The sequence below is a fragment of the Chlamydotis macqueenii genome, chromosome 3 (genome assembly GCF_036417535.1).
Source record: "Chlamydotis macqueenii isolate bChlMac1 chromosome 3, bChlMac1.mat, whole genome shotgun sequence".
Taxonomy (NCBI): Eukaryota; Metazoa; Chordata; class Aves; order Otidiformes; family Otididae; genus Chlamydotis; species Chlamydotis macqueenii.
In genome coordinates, this window is record NC_141558.1 from 100,645 (window position 1) to 109,118 (window position 8,474).

Sequence of the window (8,474 nt, forward strand, 5' to 3'; positions counted from 1 at the left end):
TAAGCAAATGAAGGTTTCACCTTAAGGATGTAACGGTCTATTTCTGCTCCAACGAGGAAACTATGCACTTGAGCCCCCGGAGAACCTGGTGCTTGTCAGCTCTCCTCCTGGCAGTCCGCTGCACCTGCCAATTTTATAGACAGTGGATAGGATTTTAAGGACTGGATTAGAAAATTAGCTCCGTCTATATTTACAAAAGTTGCTACCTTGTGTAAACAGCTTGAGAGCATGCATTGATCCTGGCATAAACAAAGCAACTCATGCCTTAGGGCAGACACAATTAATAAAGTCACTTTATGCATGGCTATGCACTATCTATCTGTGGCTTTGCTGCATGGCTGCGTATGGTATTTACTTTTTTAAATTAAAAAAGAGGATACTGAGAAAATCTGATATGGATTTAAAATGAAGAGCAGCACTACTGAAATAATCTTTAGAATCAAATATTTACCATGTACGAGCAATATCTTGAAGAGCAGTGCCTTCTCCAGCTGAGTGCTGCAATACTAAGACATGACCACATCTATTCTTTCCAAGAATAAAATCAGCTCATTCAACTTCTCCTGGCAGGATTTTCAAATAAAGATTTTCATAGTTTGTCTGGACTAGGTAGTAATGACTAGATTGGTCTTTACTTTTCTCCGGTTGAGGTTTCCCACACAAGAGACCACTACTCCAGGCAAATTACCGTGCGAGCAGAACTGAGAGCAGAAGCATGACTTCTTGTGCCTTACAAGGCATATTGTTGTAATAAAACTGTGAACTGTTTGTTCATCAAACTTTGTCAGAACAATGGAAAGTTATATGAAATACGCAAGGTCGGCCACAGGCATCCAGCTATGTAAACACGGCATGCAGGACTGCGAAAGGAGGTGGGGGGCGGCTCATGAAGACGAAGGGTATAAAACCAGTAACTTTCTAACCATATAGTTTGAATAAGCAATTAGTGGAAGGGAGAAGTTGTTTTCATGAGGAGTGAGAAACAGTCTCACATTATCTCGAGGGAGTGATTAAGAGGAGCAAGGATTCGAAAATATGATGGCATCCATCACATAAATCTCCTTCCTCAAGGAAAACAGGTGGTTAACAAGGACATGAATCGGCCCAGACTGATAAGGACACTGCCAACTTGTAGGATCAGCACATTCCAAGCAAAGGTGAAAAGTACACCATGAAGAAGACCTACGGCCTTCCTCCCAAAAGACCCCCGCAGACCCTCGCCCACAATTCCTGGAAGAATTTGCGCAAGCGCGAAGGACTGATAAGCTAATTAACACACGAAGCGAGAGTAGGCGGGTTTAGGTAATGAATATGTATAAGCGTCAACGAAATATTCATTGTTTTACTGTATAAGAATGGGACGGTTTGCAACCTCGGCGTGCGCCGTTGGCGGAGCAGGAGACTCCCCGGCCACCCAGCGCTGTTTTGCTTACTTGTCGCTTGCTTTAATAAACCAAATTTTGGAATTGGCCAGTCTCTGTCATTTAATTGGACAGGTAAACTATAACATTGTTTTGAAACAACTTCACATGGGCTTTTTTGTTTTTTTCCTTCTAACAGCACAGGAAAGTTGACTCATCCTAGCCTGTGACCCACTAAAACCCTGAACGTTTACTCCAAGCAGATAAAAAAAAAAACTTCCTATTAAACATCATAAACAGACAAAAAAAAATGTAGAGATAAAAACAAGCGTCACTATTTCATAAGGAAACTTGAGGTTACTCAGCAAATTCCTAAGAGCTGATGTCCTTCTTTGGAGCTGCTTTATGATCTTTCCAAGTCCTCCTGCCAGACCAGAACCACTGAGAACAGAACAAAGCACCTTCTAAGTTTAATTTTCCAGTTTCTTCTTCTTCACAGCAATATCAATAATAGAGGACAGGAGAAAACAAAACGGTTGTGCCAAAGTACAGAAATGCACACCTGACAACCACAAACCTTGGGAAATCAAGATGAGAGAACTCCATTCTTTCCTTTCAACCTGTGCTTTTGCAGCTGGCTGTCAGCTTCACCAACCCAGCCTGCCTCTGCTCCGCGGCATTTTCCCCCTCATCTCATGCCAGGCATGCCATCTCCTTATATATTCTTATAGCATCCCCTGCTATCCCTTGCTCAGGCTCCTGGTGAGGTCTGTTCCCCGCCTCTTGTGGGTGCAGAAGGCCACAGCACAGGAGGTACCTGCCCCTTCTGTTAACATCTGTTAAGGAAGATCTTTCCCCTCGAGTCTGGTTTTTTTTGCCTTACCTGTGCCCTATTTTAATAAGCATTATGAAGATACTGATATCTGAGGCAATCCAGCTGTTACAGCTGTCTCACAGCAGCTGTCAGTCTACCTCACAAGTGGAGGAGAACATGTTCTAGTTGAACCTCAAGTGACATGGCTTAAGCTAATCCCTTTTACCATGCCACTGGAAGGTGCCTCAATCATGTACAGTGACCAGACAACAGTAAACAAGGGAGGAAACTTTAGTACTTTGCTGTCACTGGCCAGTACAGCTCCTAACAAAGCCACGATTCTGTTCTGGTTTGCTGTCCTCAAGAGATAAAAATGGAAATGCTAGATAACATAGTTCACATTGCAAATCTGGCCTTTTCTTCTCTGATTTTTTTCTTCCTCACTTTACCTCTTGCTTCAATTTCCAGGACACACCTTGGCATCTGGCAGCTAAAAGGACAAGGCAGCATGCTGGTAATGAAGTTCATCACAAGTACAGCTGCACGGCAAAGGAGAACTTAAACAACTCGCACATTAACGTGTCAAATCAGTGTACTTCATGCAGAATAGGGACCTGTGTGTCACTGTCTATGGCTCTACCAAAGGCCTATGATGACATCTGAAATTAGATATCAGCTAGACAACATGTATGTTACCCGGGGAAGGAAAATGTCTGTCTAGCCTCTTACGGTGATAGGCCAAGGCCAGAGAACATGAAGTAAGCCAGAAGGGTCTCTCAAACTTGGGCATCTCACTCCTGCCTCAGCAGATCAGCACCAGGCACGGCTCTCAGGAGCGCTGACACTTGTTGAAGCCTGTGATTGGCAGTTCCAGAAGAATTTAATTTCTCAGTACTGCATACACCAAAATATATTCTGAAGTGTATACGCATGCATACTTCAGAAAATAAGCATTGCCTTAAACATTTACATTTCAACTCCTCCAAGCTGCCCAAAGACCCTCAAAGCTTCTGCAGAGGGACGTTCCAGCAGACAGCCCGCAGAAGCAGGAAGGTGCAGGAAGGATGCCCTGGCAGACAGAGGCAAGAAGCATTCCAGTGCCTCCTCACAATAAAAGGGAGAAGGTGCTGAAATAACTCCAAGGCAACTCAGTTCTCACTTTCTGTTCTCTCCTGGACAGCATGTTCTGAAAGAAGCAGCTGTACAGTCATATGACACAAGGCCTATGGCCTATACTTCCCACTGTCCTGTCTGCAAACGGCTGTGGCAGCAATAAGCCCACAAAGCACAACAATTTTCCTGATTTTAACCTTTCCATTTGCAGTGCTGTCCCTTGACAAGAAAGGGATCAGACATTTATCACCACAAAGTAGGGAGGAGCAGAACCTTGAAAACATGGGGCTTCAAGTTGTGCCTTGCTGCTGCGGAGTTCACATTTTGAAGCAGAACAAACACGACAGTATCAAACACAGTAATATATAATATATCAAATATAATACATAACATGTAATCATATATAATATTTTTCCTTGCAGACAGGAATCAAACAGTTTGAGATTACAGAGCAATAACACTACTGCTCCTTTCAGCTTTCTGGAAAGATCTTTGTCTTCCCAGCAAACTTTGCTTTTCACTTGACGGCTAGCCTGACGAATCAGTGATCTATAAAGATGCACTGTTTCCAGAAACACCAAACACACTTTCATTTGCCCATGGTACGCCTAGAAACAGTGTTTTCTCATATGAAAGTTGTACTTGTAAAAGTCTAAAGCTCATTCAGAGCCTCCTGACATCAATCTTTGGAGCAGACTCATAATTTAAAAAATTTAGCTCCAGATGTAAATCATCTAAGTAAAACACTATTAAAAAAAAATTTGAAAATACATATTACAAGGATCAAATTTATGCTTGCTGCATCATCGCTGATTTCAGGAGCTACCTGCCACTTTTACTGAAGTAGATCTTGTCAAGTGAAATACTTAGTCAAATGAAGACACCAAGGCTTTCCTGAGGTAATACCACACTTAAAAGTCCATTTTCTTCCTCTTTGCTCTTTGTCAAAGTTTGCTTTTGAAACAGAACTATTTGTCAGAGACCCGAGATCTGCATCACAGACAGCACAGCTCTTCTCTTGGCTCGAAGTAAAGGCAAACAAAAATAAAGATCCCGCATTTCAAATAATAAAAGGTCTGGTACCTGATGTGTGAATCGGGAGCGCAGCCATACTAGTTATGAGTGGCTCCAAGCCATACTTAAATTTATCTTGTTCCTCTTCATAGTTTTGAAAATAGCAAAAAGCCCAAATGGGCAACGGCAAGATTTGTAGCAAAGAAAAACTGCAAGTATTTATTTAGAAGGCCTAGTGCTGATTTTCAGCAAGGTTCCTACAAGCAGACACCACTCAGCACAGACATTCTCCAGGCCACCATCCCCCGCACACTCAGAAGCCCTCAGGTGGGAGGCTTTGACAGATCAGATGCTTCTTTGTCCTTATCTCTCCCTTCTTCTTCTGTAACTCCAGTCACTTGGCTGTCCTCCACCAAGAGAATACATGGGTGTCTCTCAGCTCTTACAAGAGAAAGCTTCCTAGACACATAGCCTCTCTTGCTCGTGTGGTACGCAGCCATACCACGCTTTGAGTTACGCATACAGACGCCGTGGTGCCCGTTGCCGGTCTGGCCTGCTGCAGACTATGAAGAGGGATCCTTCCTCACACGGAGAGGCAGGCTCTCTCTCGCCTGCAGTGGGAGGCAGCTGCCAGCCAGACGGCCCTCGGTTTCTTCTTTACCTTTCTCTGGTCTCTCCAGCTTCAGCCACAGCAGCTCCTCTCCACAGCCAGTGAGTGCTCTGTCTGTCCTCCTCACCCCCACGCCATGAGGAGAGTGAGGCCAGGCAGAGACAGCGCACACAAGCCTGAGGCGGGGGCAGTCGACGGCACCCCCAGGGGAGGAACGGACAGCCGCGTCCTCAGCAGGGACTCTGGGAGAGCAGCAACCGTTGTTACCATAGATCGCGCCTGGCTGGAGCCCCTCGTTCCACAGGGGCTTCTGGCCTTCACGACAGGGCTTTGGGGCGGCCTTGGGCTATGGGACAGGCTTCAGGGGAGGCGCTGGAGCGGGGAGCAGGATGGAGATGCAGGGACAGGCAGCATGACAGAGGGGGAGGAAAGAAGAACAGGAGCAGGAAGCTAGACCAAGAGAGATGGAGAAAGACAAAATAGCAACAAGAACAGGCAGAGAGGGAGGAATGAAACAACAAGGACAGGGAGCTGGGACAACAAAGCATGGAGGGAAGGAGCAAAGTGGAGGAAACAACACAAACCAAATCACTTAGCTACATGCTGGAGGGCAGAGGGAGAAGAATTAAGAAATACGGACAATGAGCTGGAAAAGAGTTGGAGGGAAAAAAAATAGCAATGTGTACAGAAAAAAGAGGGGAGGGAACTCTAAAATAGGGTCATCGGGGAGCCAGAGCCAGAGCCATCTCCAGAGATGGAGAAAGGACAAAAGCAACAGGCTACAGGGCAGAGAGGGAGGAATTAATCAATAGCGACAGAGAGCCATCCAGAGAGAGACAGAGAAAGGCAAAAGATCGCATGGGCTACAGGGCAGAGAGGGAGGAATTAAAAAACAGGAGCCAGACAAGAGAGATGGAGAAAGAAAATTTCAAATGCTCCAGGCTACAGAGTGGGGTGGGGAGCACAGAGCTGCTCCTTCTCTTAGGCCCCTTCTGCACATGCTTCCTTAAAACACGACTGAAATCAACCAAACGGGCAGAGTGGCTTCTCTTCAGGTTGCTGGCCCTCAAAAGATTTTCCTGCAAATGAATCAAACTACTGAAAACTCTTTGGATTATTCTAGTTTTAGAGCATTTTTGTGCAGCTTTAACCCTGGTTCCCTGGTAGATTATGTAATAAAAAGCTCATCCCCAGAAATTCGAGCAAAGGCACTAGCAGGTGAGGGAACACCAGTGAATGGAGTCCCTGTATTGGCTTTTCCAGGGGCGGTCCCTCGAGAGCCATCAGCCCCACAGTCCAGGGTTACACCCATCACAGTAAGCCAGCACGAAAAGTTCTCTAGATCACCTTACAGAATGCAAGGAGGTTGTGGCCAAAGGGCTGTGGGACACAATATGAGATACAGAGGAGAGCATTTAGGGATTGCACAGAACTTATTATGGTATGTGTACTGCTTTTGGCTGGGATAGAGTTATCTTTTTCCATAATAGCTAATACAGGGCTACGTTTTGGATCTGTGCTGAAAACAGCGTTGGTAACACAGGGATGATTTAGTTACTGCTGAGCAGTGCTCACAGAGTCAGGGCCTTCTCTGCTCCTCACCCCACCCCTCCAGTGACTGAGCTGCAGGTACACAAGGAGCTGGGAGGGGACACAGCCGGGACAGCTGACTGCAGCTGACCAGAGGGATTTCCCAGACCATATGACATCGTGCTCAGCAATAAACCTGGGGGATGAAGAAGGAAGTGGGGGACGTTTGGAGTTAAGCATTTTGTCTTCCCAAGTAACGATGACGTGTGACAGAGCCCTGCTTTCCTAGAGATGGCTGAACACCTGCCCGCCAACGAGGAAGAGTGAAAAAATCCCTTGTGCTTTGCTTGCCTGCACGGCTTGTGCTTTACCTATTAAACTGTCTTTATCTCAACACAGGAGTTTTCTCACTTCTACCCTCCTGATTCTCTCCCCCACCCACTGAAGGGAGGAGTGAGCGAGTGGCTGTGTGGTGCCTAGTTGTCAACTGGGGTTAAACCATGACAGTACATTTACTGGAGGAACTAAAGATGGGGAACGCATGGTGTAAGAGCGCCTTGGGGAGGAACAAGCCTTGGAAAATAGAAGGATAAGGGGATAAAGGGCTCCATTCACATGTAAACAGATTGCTGGTCAGAGGGTTGTCTGCCCATGTCTTGTCACTGATCAAGGGACAATTAGAAAAGGGGGTAGGGGCACACACATGTGTCTCCAAGGGCAAGGCCACACGGGCAGTTCATTACAAGAGAAACCAGGGGAGTCCAGGCCAAATGCCAAAGGGTTTTGTGTACACATCTGAGAGCATGTGCGTGTGTGCACGCATGCAAGTAAGGCCTGTACCAGCAAGTGGTGTGGGGCTGCAGGCCTCAGGGGCTCATTATGTCCATGTGCTAGTAACAGAGGAAGGGGAGACAGGGGCCAGCTATTAGACTCGGTGTCTAAACCCAGCTACTGGAGGGACCCACATTGTGCATGGGAACAAACTGACAGAACAAAGGGACCTGGGCGAGCTTCAGAAGTAGGCCCATGTGAACCTCATGAGGTTCAACAAGGCCAAGAGCACGGTCCTGGATCAGGGCTGGAACAACGCTTGTATCAACACAGGCTGAGGGATGAAGGGATTGAAATCAGCCCTGCAGAGGACTTCGCATTACTGGTGGATGAAACACTGGACATGAGACAGCAATGTGTGCTTGCAGCCCAGAAAGCCAACCATATCCTGGGCTGCATCAAAAGAAGCGTGGCCAGCAGGTCAAGGGAGGGGATTCTGCCCCTCTGCTCTGCTCTGGTGAGACCCCCCCTGCAGCGCTGTGTCCAGCTCTGGAGTCACCGACATCAGAAGGATATGGATCTGTTGGAGCGAGTCCAGAGGAGGCTATGAAGATGATGAGAGGGCTGGAGCACCTCTCCTGTGAGGCCAGGCTGAGAGAGCTGGGGCTGTTCAGCCTGGAGAAGAGGAGGCTCCAGGGAGACCTTAGAGTGGCCTTCCAGTACCCAAAGGGGGCTGATAGGAAAGATGAGGAGAAACTCTTTAGCATGGCTTGTAGTGACAGGACAAGGGATAATGGTTTTAAAATAAAAAGAGGTAGATTTAGACTAGATATAAGGAAGGAATTTTTTACACTGAGGGTGATGGAGCACTGGCCCAGGTTGCCCAGAGAGGCGGTGGATGCCCCATCCCTGGAAACACTCAAGGCCAGATTGGACGAGGCTCTGAGCAATCTGAGCTGGCTGGAGATGTCCCTGCTCCTTGCAGGAGGGTTGGACTGGATGGGCTTTAAAGGTCCCTTCCAACCCAAACTATTTGGTGATTCAATAATTAACAACAAATCTATTATTTTAACCTTGGCAGCATGCTATGAAATCTTTGTTTCACCTTTGCTTACAAAAAATACTTCTTACTAGGATCAATCTAGTTGATGTAAATTTGAAATTGTCATACTCTTGAAAAGCTCTACATTAATAAAGCAGTAAACATATCAGAGCTGGCAGGTAACAGCTGCTTGTCAATTTCCTTTCACTGCCAGCTCTA